This window comes from Sebastes umbrosus, chromosome 14 (genome assembly GCF_015220745.1).
Source record: "Sebastes umbrosus isolate fSebUmb1 chromosome 14, fSebUmb1.pri, whole genome shotgun sequence".
NCBI lineage: Eukaryota > Metazoa > Chordata > Actinopteri > Perciformes > Sebastidae > Sebastes > Sebastes umbrosus.
The window spans coordinates 29,070,835-29,090,219 of NC_051282.1; the positions used below are offsets into that span (position 1 = coordinate 29,070,835).

The following is a 19,385-nucleotide window of genomic DNA, read 5'->3' on the forward strand; positions in this document are numbered from 1 at the left end:
TGCGATTCAATATTACGATTTATTGCAATTTTTGTTAACTTTTTTAACACTAGACCATGGGAAACAGTTGAATCATACACTTCTAGGGACATTTACTTTGAAAAATAAGAATGTTTGATTTTCAGCATGTATGTAGTCAGAGATGTCCTGAAGTCAAATATATCAGTCATTGTCAGGAATTATTTGGTCAAACCAAAAATCAAAGAATAAAGACATTTCCCTCACAGATTAGTGGTATTTTCTTTTTAATTTATAAGGGACATGTAATGTTTTATACTTCTGGTGAATATAATCTAATCAATCTTATTTCCATATATGTATTTTGTATATACAGTTCCCTTTTTAACACCTTATTTCGAAAACCAGACGTAGTCACACATGTATACTTCCTCTAACTTCTCCAAGTCCGTCTCTAGCTCTCCCGTCAGCTCCGTTCTCTTTATACATCCATGTTCAGCTCCATCGGGGCCGTTTGAATGCATTTAACATTAATGTCAGTATCTGGGTGCTCTACAGTTGTAGCGTCGGCCCATTTGACCACGAAGATGAGAGTTACGGCTGGACTGACCGCCACGTTACCGCAATATGATAACATTTCCTGTCCATGACAGAGTTAGCATGCAGCTTTAGCCGTGATGTCTAGCTCTGCTTTTCCTGTCAATGTGTGAAACCCAAAGTGTTTCCATACTTTACTGGATGTGTAGCGTTTACCACGCTGGATTTAACATGCGAGGGTGCAGGTCGTATCCACGCCGATCGTCTGACATTTTCTACTTTTTCGTTTCGGCTTGCTGCGGTTTGTTTTGGTTGACGGATACGGATATGATGTCACGTTACTCAGACTACAACAATAAAAGCGATAACTTCCTTCTACCTTCGTAAAGACTAAAATGAAGCAAATATATTGATTCTAGCATTAAAATAATCAAAATCTAGTAAGTGTGTGTTCATTTACATGTGTGTGCAGTCGTTTTGCAGCAGGTAGGTATCAGATATGTATACACCTATGAATAGGGATAGACATGAGGTGCACATTTATCCGTGTATTTGGTGCTACAGTGCCGAGAAAGAGAGGGGAATGCTCCGCCGTATACACTACACAGTGATGCTATCAAGTTCAGTGCAATAAAACACAGTATGCAGACAGCCTTATCAAGGCGTCATGGTAATTAGACACATACAGTAGAATAGCACAGAGGCTGTGGAGTGAGTGGAACAATGGGGGGAACACAGAGGAGACACATTATAGTATTAACTGAAAACCTTGAAACCCATCTGGCTCCTTACTGAAACCTCATCCAGCGTGACTTGAACAGGTTTGTAATGTTTGGTGGTGGCTTTTGTGCTAACCTACTTTCAAGAAACTATTCAACTGATTAATTAGTGATTAAGACTGTTTGGTAAAGTGTTAAAAATATATATATATATATATAAAAGAACAGGAAAAGCAAGACGAATTATTCAGTCAAAGACACAAAAACAGTTGAGGGAGGTTGTCTCGGAGACATTTCCATTAATCCTTTTCTAAAACAAAATAAACACAAATAATTAAGTAGGTTGTGTTGTTACTGGGAGCATATCATCTCATGGTGTGCCAGGGTTTTTTCTTTAAAGTTGATCAAAGAAAAATGTGGCTGTAAGACATCAATAAAGGAATCTTCCCTAAAACCAGTGTTGAAAACCTTTAGATATATTAACTCTAACAGTTGATTGCTTCTTTATTTCTTAAAGCAAATGAAAACTAAACCACAAACTCAAGAGAAGAAAAGTTAGTGTCTTTCATTCTTTATTTTTTTTACCTTGAAACTCTTTCATGTTTGACAAACACTTGATCCGTTAAGAGCAATTGATCCACGACAGAATGTGTGGTGAGTCGTGCTATTTGCCTTCGTCGTGTTACACTCCGCCGACAGTCTGGCTCAGAACAAGGAGCGGGGGCGCCGGCGCCAAGTCCCAGTTCATATTTTTTAAAGCAAAGCAATCAATAGATTCATACCAGAATATGAGAAAGTGTGTAAGTTGTTCGGTTGTAAGACACATAACAAGCCTTGTAGCGTCTCGGAGGAGTCTGCTCTTGAGAAGTTTGAAATGGAAAAATTGGTAGAATTTATCTCACTTTGCCAGGTCATTTCCTGAACATTCAACCTTGGACACGGAGCCACTGACCACGGCTTTGAAATTATGTTGTCAAAACCAGAGGGGCAGAAAAACAACCATCCCCAAGGTCAAATGGCCAAGTATATATTGTCCGTTTCACAAAGATGAAAAACCTCCGGAGGGCAGTTAATCCAAGACCCGAGCGATATCCCCCCCTGACCTTGAGCCGCTAAAACACACCCATGAGACCAGCGTTGTTGGCATGCATCACAGAGCTCTGTGGCCACGGACCCCACGACAGCAAGGTAAACAGCATTTCTACCTGGCCTAATGAGGCGTGACAAGCCATTGATCTCAGGTTGAGCAAAGCATCAATATTACCTCATAGCAGAGACGGAGACAGAGCACAAGCGACACGGGTCTGGTTTTTTTTTTAAGACAATCAGGGAGGAGGAATTTATCATTTGGGCCTCTGATATGGAGAGCCGGTTCTGAGCTCTGATGGCGAGATGACAAATTCGATTGGAAGGGCTCATCAGACAGAAAGTGTGTGTGTGTGTGTGTGTGTCTTTGCAGAGAAATAACAGGCTGTTCAAAGTAAGGGTGTAACAAAATACCCAAAAATATCGCGATATTATGTTTTGTGATACTGCATCGATTTTCTCAAAAACGACATACTCTACATATTAAGGATGTAATTCCAAGCAAAAATACTATTCGATAATCACTGGGAACTAGTCGACATACCACACCAAATAAAAATGTATTTTGCTTAGAGGCGTGTTTGATATATTGCTGTTTTATATTATAGATTATACATTACATTTATATTATTATATATTACGGTTTTTCACTTTGACTCGGCACTGATCTACTGTCCACACAAATCCCTTCTCCTCCAGTTTATCTCAAATGACTTTATAAATGTCACTATTTTTGTGGACTTTATTTTGCATATTCTGTATGTTCTCTTCGGCCCAGATGTCAACAGTGGTGGGAAATTTTTTTGATTCACCCATGTATTGGGATTTTCCTTTTTACGATTTTGAAATTGATTTTTTAATGCCAGAATCGATATATTTGCTTCATTTGAGTCTATGCGGAGGTAGAAGGAAGTTACCGCTTTTATTGTTGTAGTCTGAGTAACGTGACATCATGTCTGTTTCGTATCCGTCAACCAAAACAAACTGCAGCCGGCCGAAACGAGAAAGTAGAAAACGTTGGACGGTCTGTGTGGATATGACCTGCACCCTCACATTTTAAATCCAGCGTGGTAAACACTACACATCAAGTAAAGTATGGAAACACTTTGGGTTTCACACATTGCAGGAAAAGCAGAGCAAGACATCACGGCTAAAGCTGCATGCTAACTCTGTCATGGACAGGAAACGTTATCGTATCGCAGTAACGTGAGGTCGAGCCGGCCGTCACTCTCATCTCCGTGGTCATATGGGCCGACGCTACAACTGTAGAGCACCCATATACTGACATTTATGTTAAATGCATTCAAACGGACCCGATGGAGCTGACCATGGATGAATAAAGAGAACGGAGCTGACGGGAGAGCTAGAGACGGACTTGGAGAAGTTAGAGGAAGTATACACGTGTGAATACATCCGTTTTTCAAAATAAGATGTTAATAAAGGGAACTGTATATACAAAATACATATATGGAAGTAAGATTGATTGGATTATATTCACTAGAAGTATAACACACTACATGTCCCTTATAAATTAAAAAGAAAATACCACTAATTTGTGAGGGAAATGTCTTTATTCTTTGATTTTTGGGTTGCTGGAAAAAAAGTAATAAATAATTCCCGACAATGATCCTGATATATTTGACTTCAGGACATCCCTGACTACATACATGCTGAAAATCAAACACTGTTACTGTATTCATTTAGATATTTTCCAAAGTGAAAGTCCCTAGAAGTGTATGATTCAACTTTTTCCCATGGTCTAGTGTTAAAAAAGTTAACAATAAATCGCAATATTGAATACTTAAAAATCGCAATACATATCAAATCAGCACCCAAGTGTTGAATCATCCCAGCTCTAGATATCAAGTAAAATCAGACTTCTGCAGAAGTCCAGATCGATCCTCTCTCACTCATGTTAACCCGTCGCTGCGTCCAACTCAACAAATGTGCGCACAGGCAGCCAGTGTTTTTGTTCACTTGGAAACGGTCTGAGACAACCTCCAGCATGCAGTCTTGGACCGGTTGTATTGGTCCACATCAGAGTACAACTACTGTGTTCACAACTGTCCAAATGAAATGCACCACAGTTTGATTAAAACGGACTAAATGTTGGCTTGTGAAAGCGCTTCCTGTCCTCCCACACTTATTCTGCCAGAGTCTGAACATATTTACACAAATCTCCACTGAATTACAAGCAGAAATACAAAGACAGAATAAAAAAGAGGGAGGAAAAGAGACGTTAAATGTGCCGAGTAAACGTATTTAACTGTACAATCGTGTGGAACTTTCATTGTGTTTCACTCGGTGCTGCTGTTTGTTTTCTCTCTCTTATGTTCACTTCAGTCTCTCTCTCTCTCTTCCATGTTTTATCTTGTTCTGGAGCAGTCCTCAAAAGTTTTTTCAAAAGAGCAGCAAAAATGCTGCCGTCTTATTCCCCCTTCAAGGAGCAGGAGAGCAGAGCTTCTGTCGAGCAGTCCCTCTTTCATTTAGTTCGGGTAAAACTGCTGACGTCTTCGATAAGAATTTAAAAGTTGAGTCAACATCGTGGAGCCTCGAAGACGGGGGGGCCACTCTGAGTATTTGTCGAATTAGATATTAGCTGAATACATATGTTGTTTTATGGAATATGAGTTCTTGTAAAGCTACGTAGCGTTCATGTTACCGGGGGCGCGATATGACCAAAAATGTATATCACGGTACCTACTTTTTGTCTTTCTATTGGCAACATAAGGGGACATATTTTAAGAAAACAGATAAAGACAGATGTGTTTATTGGCTTGTGTTTTGGGAGAAGCAGCCTGCCCCATAATGTAAATGTAATGTGATTCATTCAGAGTTAATAATAACAGTCATGCTGTTGTTTTCAGTTGTGAGTGAACTGTAGCTGACTGTCGAGCAACCTATTTAGCCTACTGTTGTTTTATAATTTCAATGTTTTTTCACCTCTTTTCACCACAGCCAAACTGGGAATTACATCACATTTAAATGAATTTATCTTTGAAGAAACAGAAAGCTGATATAACCTTTTACATCTTAACCCATATGAAGAAATATGGCGTGTGATTAGTATCAGAACCCGCGCGCGCACATTACAGTATCCGTAAGCGGAATAGCATCCTCTCAAGGGAGCATTTCTGCTCCGCGTGCACAAATGCAGTCACGTGACCGAGGGGGCTGTGATGAGCGCTTGCTCGACCCTCTCTACGCGCTCACAACTGCTCAACTCGCTCGCTCATCAAGTTGACTTTTGAGACTCTGGAGGCGGGGATGGAATAGACAGTGGCTGATGTGTCCGCTCTTTGATTGGTCACTTTCAACACAGTCTCTGATGGCGAAGGCAGAACATGAATACTTCATGAACACGTGACACCGTTGTCCAATCATAGAGCACAGAACACGTGACAATCCACTCGTCCAAATATCACAATGTTGTATTTGGGAAGCAATAGTCGCGCGACTGCATTTGTGCACACGGAGCAGAAATGCTCCCTCGAGAGGATGCTTTTCTGCTCGCGGAAACTGTTCTGTGCGCGCGCGGGTTTCGATACTAATTAAACGCTATAAAGAAAGAGTTTGAAAATACCCAACGTAGAGTCACGCTGTTGGACCAGTACTGTACAGAAGACACATGGACCGTGAGCAGTGCGACTCGGTTATTGGCGGCGGCGTGTGTCGCCCTTTTCCGAGTGATGCGTGCAGTTTTCAGCCAAAGTAGACGGTGAAAATGACCTGTTGAGGTGTGGACGCCACACACGTACCAGTGGCTGCAGCCGTGCTGCTCACCCGGTCTGTGTGGCAGCTCTAACCTGTTAATATGGGCGCCGAAATGAAAAGTCAACGGTTCCACGACAAAACGGAACGGCGGTAGCCTGTACGTAACCACAGACAACCTGTGTGGGTGTGACGTAGTTTATCGGTGTTGTATCTCCGTCGTTTGTGTGTTATAAACCAAAACGTGTGTGTGTTTTGACCGTATTGTAAAATCCATGTTGTGGTTGAACCTGACACCGGTGACGGTGATGAAACCGGTATACCGCCCACCCCTAGTTCATGTTTGGGTATATTTTGTCTGCTACAGAACGCTCCTGTTTAAAGGGTCTTCCGCGATGTGTTTACAGTCACAGGGCGAGTTGGGCCGTGACCTTTGGGTCAGAACAAGAAGTCAGATCGAGTAATTGTCACTCTCCACCTTAAAGCATCCCTGGAGCGACGCTTGGCCTTTGAAAAAGACTCCTCCTCTGGCTTAGTGCCCGAGTGTGCTTGAAGTCTCGCTGCATTACAGTGCAGAAAAGTTGGCAGCTGTAACTTCATCAGCACTTGTTTTTCCAAAATGCTAATAGTACAGTAGCAACGGCTCAAGACAGTTGACGTTATGTTAGCAGGGAGAGCACGACTGCAAACTATATTAAAGTGCTAATCCCCAGAGGTTACTTTTTATCTTCCTCTCTCTCACTCTTCCCTTAATCTCCTCTCCTCAGTATCTTTACCTAAATGAAGTAGAGAACGAATGGATCTCCTCTTTGGTGGTGAATGCACTTTGACTTTGAATACAAAATGCCACCTTTCATGAATTCCTCTGCCAGGGATTATAATGAGGCATTTTATTACATTCAACCTGCCCCAGGTCTTGTGAATTCACCGCACAGAATGGCATAGCGGATTATAGCAGCCGAGAAGAATACGGTATATCTACGTCTTCATAAATGCAGAGCATCTCATACAAAAAGCTCGACAGCTCTGCCCGTATTTTCCACCACTTATTGCTGGATTAACATGGGAAATGTGAATCACCTCTTCTGAGAAATTTTCTTTCTTCTTTGAGGTTGATGTGTGACTCATCTCGAAGCCTTCTTCACACACATGGACACATATTCAGTGGCCATAAAGAAGGACACCGCTCCCTTGATTCAGAAAGAGATTATGCTCTCCTGCGGTCCTGACATGGATTACACATCTGATGCGTGTTGCTCTGTTGTGGCTTTATGTCAATATCTGACAATCCCAGAGAGCAGCGTCCTGTATCTGACACCAGGGACAAGGGCGAATGGTGAGACACGACACTGATGTCGAGGTGTCCCATCAAAGACAAGCTCACACCATCACCACGTCATGTAAAGGCTGGCCCAAACTACAAGTGGAAGTGGAAAATGGGAGAGACCCCACACATAACGACGTGTTATGTTAAATTTAAAGCAGCAGTGGGTAGAAATGGAGCAAATGATTTCACAGACCGGAGGAACACAACCAATCAGAGCTGATCTGGAATCTGCACTCCACTCGCGAACTCCAATCAAACGGTCAAACTAGGCAGCGCTGATCAAATATGAATCAATATTCTGTTACTGTAATGTCTATTTCTCTCCTCAAATGTTCTCAGAAACATCTTGTAGTGTACTGTTTAGCTGTAAAATGAGAAAGTTTGTGACCCGGCAGCCATGTTGAGGTCAAGATGAGGAAATACCAAGCACCGCCCACCAGCCGGAGCACAGCCAATAGGAACGCTCTCTCTCTCTGAAATGACCTGTGATTGGTCAAAGTCTCCCGTCACGGGCTAGATTTTTTAAAGCCTGAAAACAGAGCCATGAGGAGGTGCAGAAGTCTAGTTTTCTCTCAGAACACTTGAATTACAATATGCTGAAAGGTTATTATGGAATTTGAGTGAAGTCCTGACTCCAAAAAACATAAATCTGGCAAAATCTCTCGCGATGAAACGTGGCTTAAACAAACATGGCAGACAACGGGCAGGAAGAACTAGCGATGTTAGTTTTATGCTCTACTTTGTACTGAAAATTCACGAAGAAAAAAGAAACATAATGGGTGAAGTCATGGAGACATGTTAAATAAACACTCCACTAATCAACTAGTTTCCTTTCTGAGCTCCATCTTACTACTACTTTATGTTTCACGTTTAGCATTGGCCCATGCTTTAGCCGCGGTCGCCACAACGGCGGTGGTTGTCCTTTCTTCAGTCAGCTTGGTTCTCAATTGGCTATCGTTCTTTCCCACATTACTGCACCATCGGCTGTCCTCGGGGTTCCCCACACACAAGAGGAGATCCGATCATAAATATAGAACATGTTTAATATTTACTATTTGAATTTGGTGCGGCCAGGATGTAAAAAAACACTCTTAAAATACCTCACACCACAGGAATATCTTGAAAGATAATCTTTAGAGCCATCAAAAAATCCTGACCAATATTGGGTGGGGAATCAGGCCCAAAATCGTCTTGATTCTGGTGAAGTGTGTGCCCAGCGTTAGGCTGAGAAACAGTACACCCTGTTAGAGCACATATCACTACGTTTCGGAGCGCCTTAGATCTCCTTTTTCATGTGATTTACCAGAGTAGGTTTAAAGCCTGGGAACCGAGATCCCTGTATTTACCAGAATTTAAAGCCAAACTCCCTTTTACCAAGAAAAATCACTGTGAGAACCCGGCAGTTTCTAGCACGTGTGTCCTCAAATAAAAGACGCCTTCATCACAACAGCATTAACATCACCGCAGCTGTCATACATACTGTAGCGCGACCTTCAAGCCAAGTTACTTCTGTATGAAATATTGGCTCAACTTTTCAGCCCGGAGCCGTTTCTCCCAATTATTTTCGTGCTAAAAATGTCAACTTACAGCTCTCCTGTGTGTGGCACAAGTTTGTTAGAATAAGTGTGAATGAAGCAACAACTTGTAAACAGAAGATAAAATATTCATGTGGTTTAACAAGCGGATCAATTACACATGCAAGCCCCAAGCTCAGAAAGATCAGACAGTTTGTACAGTAATAGTGGAAACTCTTGTCACCCTGTGATCTGGAGTGTAAATGCATTATGTGCACATTGACCTCAAAGTATGTGCTCTCCTATCATTGAGTATATTTAGTTATGCTTCCTTGTATCTTCATTATTGACCGTCGTGATTCAGAGAAGGCCCTCCGGATTTATCAAATCAAGACCGGGGGCATCCTGAACATGCTTTATTACCTCAATAATTAATCTGTTGTCTTTCGTCACCCAGCCCTAATGGCCCGTCTGCTGGAAATTTACGCCCTTAATTAAAAGCCATTCATAGCTCAACAAGCCACCTCTGACCTTCAAACCGCTGCCACAGTTAAACAGGACCATAACTGCTGCTGGATTTACACAGGGCACAAAAACTTCATCTAAATTATCCTAAGAAGTGATAGAGAGGAAGAGGGGGGGACGAATGATACAGACAGAGAAAAATTAGATTAAAGGGACTATTTGTAACTTTCAGAAATGCTTATTAACAGCAACACCTGTGGCCTTGAAATCCACGAAAGTCAGCGTCGAGCTCGCGCTTGCTCGCTCTAAATAGGAATAAACGAGCATCGCTCAAAACAGTGAGGCGACACACGTCAGCTAAAACCACAATATCACTCTATATTTCAGCTGCTTGGCAGTAATGTTAGCTGACCAGACGGAAGCCTCTCCATGAATCAATGCTGATCCTAGTGTTGGCTTTTCCTGATTCAGCGCAGGCTCAGGCAGCGGGGCTCCTCAACGAGTTACGTTATCGCCTCCCGACCGCAGCCGGCAGACGCAGGGAGACACTGGCACCCGGTCGGTAACGAGATGACAGTGTAACTCGTGGAGGAGCCCCGTCACTTCACCTCTGTTGGTCTGGAGGAGCTGCAGCATTTATTTCTGCACAAACGTCCACTTCTCAGAGCTAAACTAACTCTTCTGCAGGGTGGAGTGAGCGTGCGTTCACGTCTAGAGGTGGAGCGAGTACGCGAGAACGCGCGCTCTGTCTGAGTGAAGGCGAGCAAGCAGAGGAGACGAGGCTCCGGCCACACGCGAGCGCGCATATGCAAACGCGCATGTGTCCCGACCCGCTACATTTATACGCTAAAAAAGTTACAAACAGTCCCTTTAAAACAAGACCTGGACGTGAAGGAATATCTGCACCTTAAAGCAATAGTTTTGTGATGCTATTTTGTGAAATATGTTTTTGCTTTCTAGATGAGAGTTAGATGAGAAAATTGATGCCACTGTCATGTTGTCTGTCAGTTAAATATAAGGCTATAGCCAGCAGCGGGTTAGCTTAGCTTAGCATAAAGACTGGAAACGGGGAAACAGCTAGCCTGGCTCTAATGGTAACAAAATCTATCTACCAGCACCTAGGGGTGTCACCAGAACCGATAATTTGGTACCAAGTCAATGCCAAAACTCTGAAAACGTGATGGTATTATGATAGAAAATGAGTTTGGGACGCAGTAAAGTCACTATCAACATGGCCCTATTGGACGCACACTACTTTTTCCCTGATAATGTTACATTACAAACAACAAATCTGTGTTGAAACAAACAGGAGAAGAGCTAGTTAACGTTAGCTGTTAGCTCCGTGTAAGACAGTTAACAGCTAACGTTAACTAGCTCTCGTCCTGAAGATTTCAACACGGGAGGTTCCATTGATTTACATTATGATGCGTTCAGGTTCGATTCAGTAAAAGTTTGTACTGGGTGAAGGTAAATTCTAACATTATCATGATGTGTTCAAATGTAATCTTGTAAAATGTTGTTTTTAATAAATCCAGTTGTTTGAAGGAGATGTTTTCACAGCAATAGCAATAGAATTATGAAATGCTTGATAACAAAAACCAGTAAGGCAAACGGTAATAAAGTATGTTGAAGTACATGGGATTTATTGTTCCACTTTTGTTTGTTAGCATGGGATCGAATATGTATCGAGAATCGTGGAATTTCACTGGTACCGCTGAATCTATGGTATCGTGAGTCGTGACATCCCTACCAGCACCTCTAAAGCTCAGTAACTAGCACATTATATCCATGGATGTATTAAGAGAACAGGATACAGCGTTGGAGGCGGGGCCCCGTTCATTCCTATGAAAGATGCTCAGTGGCATCAAGCCAAAATGGCTCGACTTCCGAGTGGAAAAGTACCCGGATCTTCCACGTCCATTGGGCCCATGGAGCAGGCTCAGTAGCGTCCACTCGGTCAGGTGTCTCGGTCACGTTTTACAACTTTTAGGACCTATCGATTTAAAAAAGGGCTATTCAAGCGTTCATTCTGGGAAGTTGATTCACCTAAAAAAAAAAAATGATCCGCTGAGTTACAGACGTCTCTTTCCCAATGTAAATCTATGGGAAAAGTCTTTTTGGGTCCAATGGCATCACGTGACGGACACGGACGTTGTAGTACCGCCGTTTGGCTGTTACGAAAATTTGCATCAACGATCGGCGCTCTCTCTGGCCTGATTATATCTCATTTGTTTACTCCTTACAAAAAGCTAGTTTTTTTTAATTGATTGAACAAAGGATTAGTGTAGTCCTCAGACAGAAGGGCCAACGGGCAGCACGTGGATCACTAACATAAACCTTATCAACATGTTTTGATGTGAACTGCACACGTTCACTTAGAATTTAGGAATTTTAATCTCTGTGAGACTGAAATAAAGGTTGAAAATACCACACGCACACACACACACACACACACTCACACACACAGAGAGAGATCAGCGAGTCAGCGTTTCCAGTAGCTGATTATCCAACATTCCTGTGAGAAAATGCCTACTTGGCACACGGCCTTGGCTGGCGATGGCACACACTGTGCTGATAAAATCTCTTCCGATTTACTATTTGGTTACACCAAAACACTGAAAACAGCTGTATGTGGCAAACACTCACACTTTGAGTGGCTGAGGGAAAGATAGAGAAAGACAGAAGGACAATGAAAGAGACTACACCCTGTGCTGTTTTAAAAACCGTCTTCGTTCTGCTGCTGACGTATCATCCTGACACATCTTCGCTCCGCTCCGTCCTCCCCATTCCTTATTAGTTAGCTATTTACTCAGGCTGTTGAAGCAGGGGGGGAATTAACTTTCATTTCAAAGAGCTTTACTGCGAGAAGACAGCTGGCTAGGAGTCCTACCCAGGGGTCCCGACTACTCGTCGGAGCATTAAACACAAAAGTCTTACCACTTGATCCGGGGATTCAAAGGAAATAAAGAAGCCTGTGCTGGTTATCCCTTTTGGCTGTGCTGTGGATGTACATCAGCGCAGGCCAGATAAAGGAATGAGCCTCCATTAGCTGCTGAGAGGAGTTATCGTACTGCTTTAATGAGAGAACTGAAGAGAAGATGAGTAAGAGCGCTCCAGCATTTCAATTATCACCTCTGGATGTGTTCTGAAATATCACCCATGTAGACATTTATATAACTGTGAAGAGGAAAAATAAAACATCATAGTTTGGAAATCCAACTTGTGACCGCTGTTGAAGCTTCACAAAAGGAGCAATTTGGAAACTAAAGTAAGAGGTGGAAGGAATGTGAAATAGGAGCAGGTTGAGGTACATATTTTAATTGGCGAGGAAGCCGTCATCACCAGGCAACATGATACAAATACCAGACAAAGAGACCTCAGTCTTCCTCCCAACAGAACGTTACTTTCCCCTTCGTTCCGTCGACATTGTGGATGTCACACAACGAGATGTGAAAACTGAGTGACGGCTTATTTTCGGCATTCACGGAAAAACCTTGCGGGGCAAAAAATCATCGGAAATTTGGCAAAAGTGATTCATGTGTGGGTATCTGTGGTTGTAATTGTGATACTAGAGCTGTGTCTCAATTCTGATACTACTACACTGTGCACACTATGTACTTACTTGCGTAGTACGTGAATTTCGACAGGGTAGTGTTGTCTCAAATCCTACACGGCTGTTGTGCACCCACGGACCATGTCGTTTCGACAGTAATTCAATTCAGACAAATAAATTACCCAATATTAGCTTCTATCTGACTACAGTATAGTGGTACGTAGTGCACAAAAGACACATGCATAACTTAAATTTGTAAAGTTTGTGGGGCTGTCAATCAGTTTAAACACTTAATCGTGATTAATCGCATGATTGTCCATAGATAATCATGAATAATCGCACATTTTTTTTGTTCAAAATACACCTTAAAAGGGAGATTTGTTTAATCCTTTCACTTCTTCTATACAGTCTACGGCCTGAACTAACGCAAAGCTTCATTTCTGGATGGATGGGTCACCAAAACATCAGATTTTGCGAGAGAGGAGACTGGAGCTGTTCGTTTCCAACTGACAGTCAATGTTTTTTTTATATTATTCCCAACCCTTAACCACGTGTTTATTATTGTAACCATGATGACGAAGGTCCCCTAACCTGTCAATCAATTAAAATATTTAATCGCGATTAATTGCAAATTAATCACCCATTTTTTATCTGTTCTAAATGTACCTTAAAGGGAGATTTGTCAAGTATTTAATACTCTTATCAACATGGGAGTGGGTTAATATGCTTGCTTTATGCAAATGTATGTATATATTTATTATTGGAAATCAATTAACAACACAAAACAATGACAGATATTGTCTAGAAACCGTCACAGGTACTGCATTTAGCATGAAATAATATGCTCAAATCATAACATGGCAAACTGCAGCCCAACAGGCAACAACAGCAAGGTCAGAGGTCCAGGGACCCGTTTGAAAATGGACATGACAGTTTTTCCTCGCCAAAATGTAGGTTCATTTTGGAGCGTTATTTAATTCCAACCTTGGTACCAATGGATTCTTTAGGTTTTCTAGTTTCATATGATGCCAGTATCTTCACTATAGCTTTAAAACTGAGCCCACTACAACCTAAAAATCACAAGTTGCGCTAATGCGTTTAAGAAAATAGTGGCGTGTCCAGCGTTCAATACTCAACGTCTTGACCGTTTAGAGTACAACATCCGGGTACTTAGAGTGCACTGCATGTTGCCATACTGCCATACGTCTAACTAAAACGGCTCCACATGTGTCTGAAAAAGGAGGTTTGAAAGAGAATTATGAGAGCAAGCAATACATGCTGTGGAAGGACAGCTTCTTTTATCTTCCACAGATTTTTGCATTGCAAATAGCTTATTATATAACCGAGGCTATTTTAATGAAGCATTATTATGTTTAAATGCCGTTCTGTATCGTGAGATGCTCTCCTGCACAGTTAATCAGCCGGGGCCCAAGGTGCTTGGTGACATTTTGCTAAGTGTTCTTAAGTGCGTCTGATTTAAAGGGGTCAGCTGCAAGAGCAGGAAAAATATGTTTTTTTTTCTGAAACGTATTTATGGAGTGTATAATCTTCAGTGATATGAAAGAAAGAAATGAAGCTGTTCTGTCTGCAAGGTCTGTTTTAATAATGTTTTTGTTTCATTATAGCTCAATTGCTTAGAACTGCTCTGTCTTAATTACTAGACTAAGAAATGTGGCTGTATTCAAAACCACCTACTGCATACTACTGAGGAACACAGTATACAGTATACAGTACATACTGCATACTGCGGTCCTCTCTAGTATGTAGTATGAAACAATTAAAGCGATGTATTTTGCAGTATGCTACATGAGGCTTTAGCCTTTAAACTAGCTCTTAAAGCACTGGACAAAAATATTGCAATATTATCGAAAAATACAACTTTGATTTTTTTGTTTATGTTGTGTTTGTTTACTTTATAAGATACTGCAGGTTTAACTTATTTATTCTAACAGCTCATAGTGAAGTCAGACAAACAGGATCATCAACGAGGGGAGACAGGAAATATAAAACATTGCTGTTGTCTCAGCAGGAATCTCTCTGCCCCGTCTGAGGCGGCTCTTTTCCTCGCCTCTTGCCTCGCCACTCTGCTGCTCTGTAGCCGCTCTGTGAGCGTCACCGGCCGGCTGGCGAGCAAGCGAGCTATGCCCGCGGGCGATTGTGGAGCTTTTCAACTCCAAAAAGGCAGATAAACACAGGTTCCCGTTAATTTATAACGAACATTTGCGTTGTGATATTTAAACAAACTATCTGTCAACAAGGAATTAAAAGCCCCTCGTCTACAGACCGGTCTCTAGAGAGCTCCAGCAGCTCATAGCGGTCTGTGAGCGTGACCGCCCGGCTGGCGACCTCCTAAACTCCGAAAACGTTGGAGCAAATGTTCAATTCGCTATCTAATATCGTAAAACTGTTAATATTCAAAATCCACACAATTGATTTCTCGCCTCAAACATTTCTCAGAAGTGAATTTAGTGATGAAATAGCTACTGTTGTTGTGACCATAACCTTTACTGTTCCACCGCTTTGCATTGTGGGATACAGTAGGAGAGGTAGACTGGTCCGATGCATACTGGAGATTTTTTCTAAATCACTATGACATCTAGATTTTGCTTTTGTTCGCATACTGCATACTACATTTTGGCCAAATCGGTACATACTACTAGTATAGTGTGAGGTTTCGAATACAGCCTGTGTCTTTTTTCACCTTTTTTCATGTTGTCTAGGTCTACAGTATAACGATACACATCAGCATCATCACCACTCTGCTCTCTCAGTACGTGAATAAGCTATGTAAACACTAAACAGCAGTCACAAAGTGGCGAGGGCCAGCGTATCTGATAGACAGCTCTTGATGACTGATACAGTTAAACTGCTGAGGCCTTGGCTGTCTAAAACGCCTGCGTCAGTGTCTCCCCGAGTGCTGCCGTATGAGGGCTAAACATCCTGAAACAGTGGGTGGGAACTGCGACGCAAGGAGGAGGGTAAAGGATTCACAGCAAAACAGCATCAGTCTGTTTTGATGACTGATCTAGGGCAAACAGCAGGTATATGCAGATCTCATATAAACACACGCACTCGCAAAACAAACACACAGCCTGCACTTTATGAAAACATATGTGAGCAAACTAAAAAGGAAATAACACTGCAACCTGAAAAAGGTAAATATGGCCCCACAGCTCTCAGTGTGCCATCCAGATGCCCCCAGTTGGACCGGGGGCGCTGGTGTGACTCACAGACAGCTGGGTCAGGTTGTCCCCGCCGGAGAGCCGAGGTGGGTGAGGGCCATTAGCTGGTAACTCGATCCACTCCTGAGGTGCTGGATGGGAGCGAGGAGAACAAGCCACTACAGCGTAATGAGACACCTCCACCCAGACGAGACACGCCGAGAGACAGACTGAACACATCTGCACTACACACACACACACACACAAACACACAGTAAGGAATAAACACACAGACCTTAACACAAACAGACACACAGACACACTCACTATGGCAAGCCGTATTAACATATAATAGCTAGACAGGATATTCATTAGAGATATCTGCAACGTCATTTTGCCTAGTCAAAACTCTAATTCAAGATATCTGTAAACATTTTCACTAGTGCGATTCAAACTACTTTTGGCATTCATGTGTATGGGGTTTTTCATTACAGATATCATTTTTTATCTGTTCAAAATGTACCTTAAAGGGACATTTGTCAAGTATTTAATACTCGTATCAACATGGGAGTGGGCAAATATGCTTTTTTTATGCCAAATGTATGTATATATTTATTATTGGAAATCAATTAACAACACAAAACAATGACAGATATTGTCCAGAAACCCTCACAGGTACTGCATTCAGCATAAAACAATATGCTCAAATCATAACATGGCAAACTGCAGCCCAACAGGCAACAACAGCTGTCAGTGTGTCAGTGTGCTGACTTGACTATGACTTACCCCAAACTGCATGTGATTATCATAAAGTGGGCATGTCTGTTTCATTCACATATCTGGAGGTCAGAGGTCAAGGGACCCCTTTGAAAACTGCCATGACAGTTTTTTTCTCGCCAAAATTTAGCGTAGGTTTGGAGCCTGGTTATTTAGGCTCTTTCGCGACAAGCCAGTATGACATGGTTGGTACCAATGGATTTATAAATCCCAAAATAGCCCATGAAATAAGGAATAATCCCACAACATTATCTATTATTCATATTCAACATGAATTATTATTAGTTATTCTCAAATGGATATCGCTGTTTGTTGTGTGTCAAGGACAGACAGAAGAACATGTCAGCCTGCTGCGCCGCACCGCGCCACGCCACGCCACACCGCGCTGCAAAGCTTCGAATACTTTCAAATATTTCCCACCGAAGCTCCGAAGCCCTACTCGGCACTAAATAGCTCAACTGTGAATGTGAGAATATCAACAATCATTCCTTTGTCAAAGTCTAAATCATTATCCGGTTACATTTCTAACCCGCCTCTTGGCGCCGACTCTTTCCTCCATTGTGTCGTGAGACGTGTAAAATGTCAACCTGCCACATCGCCACGTTGAAGACCCATCATCAAAGCTGTGTTAAGAAACCAACCCAGTGATCTAGTAGCGGTAGCTGCACATGCACTGCGGGGGACCCCGACCCCCTGCCTATACTCCAGTAGATCTGTTAATCAAAGGCCATGTGAGGAAAGAGACGACGGCGGAGTTCACTGAAGAATATCGAGCCAAATGACAGCGAAGGTGATCTATAGAGCCAATCCTGTCACGGCGGCTGATGGAAATGATAATAGGCTCATATCACACAAGGCAGGAAATAGAAAAAGACAGTCAGTACAAAGCTTGGCACAGTCTATGCAAAGCTGTACGCCTAAAAGACTTTGTGGTGGTGGATTGCAACCCTTCGAATGAGTAAGCTTCAGGGCGATGTTTCCATACTATTTGGTGTTTTCCGTAAGCTCGAGTGGATCTCCACCTCCCACTCTCTCTCGTTGTTTGGGTGTGCAGGCAGGAAGTGTGAGTGTCAGGAGGTGTGGAGAAGCAATTGGGAGATGGGACTGTCATACGAGCCTGGTGTTGAGTTGGCGGGTAAAGTGGCATCCTCGTAGGCTGTGAGTGTGTGAGCGAGGAGGAGAAGAGAAAGAGTGAGAGGACATGAAAGTTTCAGGGTGAGGCAGATTGGGAAAATTTAGACTTCATGTGCATGCGTGTGTGAATGTAATAAGAAGTGGCAGGAGTTTAATGGGTTTAATTAGGGGACAGCTTGGACGAGACGAGACATGGCAGAGTTAAAGCATTTACACAGCAAGTCTGTAATTTTCATCCAACATTTTGTCCGTCATTAAAGTTTTCAGACCAAGTTCGATTTTCTGCGTTTTTTCGCATCCGTCAAAAGGCACAATTTGGTTGTTTGACCACTCAGAGCCACCGTCCGTGCAAACGTCATCATCCAAATTGGCATCTGATAAACATTATCACGTCATCTGCCGGCACAAAGCACTTTACGATAAAGAAATAAAATCATTTAAAGAGAGATCGTGGCAGGTGACTACAGAACAGTTTGGAATCGGGGATGGTTGCAGAACAAAGGACGTACGAAGGATTAGACAGTAGTGATTGTGCTCTCGGCAGCTAAACGATAGCTTCTTGCTAATGTCAGTCATTCTTTAGCCCCATTTTGGACTAGTGCTACCCATTATACCCATGGAATTAACTAAGTTTTGTCTACTGCGAATTTTCGCAAAAAACAGAATAATAAAACGCATCGGACTCAGTGTGCAAGATTTCCGTGCATGACATTTTTTTATCAAATGACTGATTTAAAAAAATTAATATGAAAAATACAGACTTGGTTTTGCAAAGAACTTTAGTCTCAAAGAAAACTAAAACTGCACCAATATGGCAACATTTTGGATTTGAAGCCGACGAAAGAGGTGAGCCGAAAAACATACGTAACGTGTAACAGGATGCTGCTTCACTCTCTGCTTCTTCTTCTTCTTAAGTGTTTATTAGCGGATGGCAAACAAGCTTAGAGGTGCTTTACCGCCACCAAGTGGACTGTAGTTACTACTCTACTCTCTCAGGCTCATTATGTTCCACTCGGGAGCGTTAAGTGCGTCACCTGGTGGTAGAATTCAGTATACCGATCCAGTCTGGTGTTTGGCTTCATATCAAACCGGTTTGAAAATGTTAACACCGGCCTAACCCCAGTAAAGAGTTCACAACTCGATTGGCGTAAAGTATGTGAGAATAAGAAGTCTGCAAGAAATCCTCCTGTCCCCTTGTTAAGCTTTCAGCTCGCAGCGTGGCGATGACACAGCGTTAACTCAACTAGATGAAATGAACTGAACTGCAGACGTTTTCTGTGATCATTAGATTTCAAGTCCACAAACAGAATAAAGATATATGAATGAGACGCATGACCTTGACCTGACCCAGAGAGTGAACTCGGCTTTAATCAAAGTAAAAGTGAAACTTGTGCTAATAGCTGTTCATCTCCATGCAGCACAGCTCCCCGTCATGCTCTCTGC

The 19,385-nt window shown here is 42.3% G+C and overlaps 1 long non-coding RNA gene across 1 annotated transcript; it reads left to right on the plus strand.

Moving 5' to 3' along the window:
* Positions 1–1,763: 1,763 nt before the first annotated feature.
* On the plus strand, positions 1,764–13,980 carry LOC119501953. Its single transcript, XR_005209971.1, has 4 exons — positions 1,764–1,774; positions 9,888–9,893; positions 13,585–13,587; positions 13,903–13,980. It is a non-coding gene; the product is annotated as an uncharacterized LOC119501953 (long non-coding RNA).
* The last annotated feature ends 5,405 nt before the right edge of the window (positions 13,981–19,385 follow it).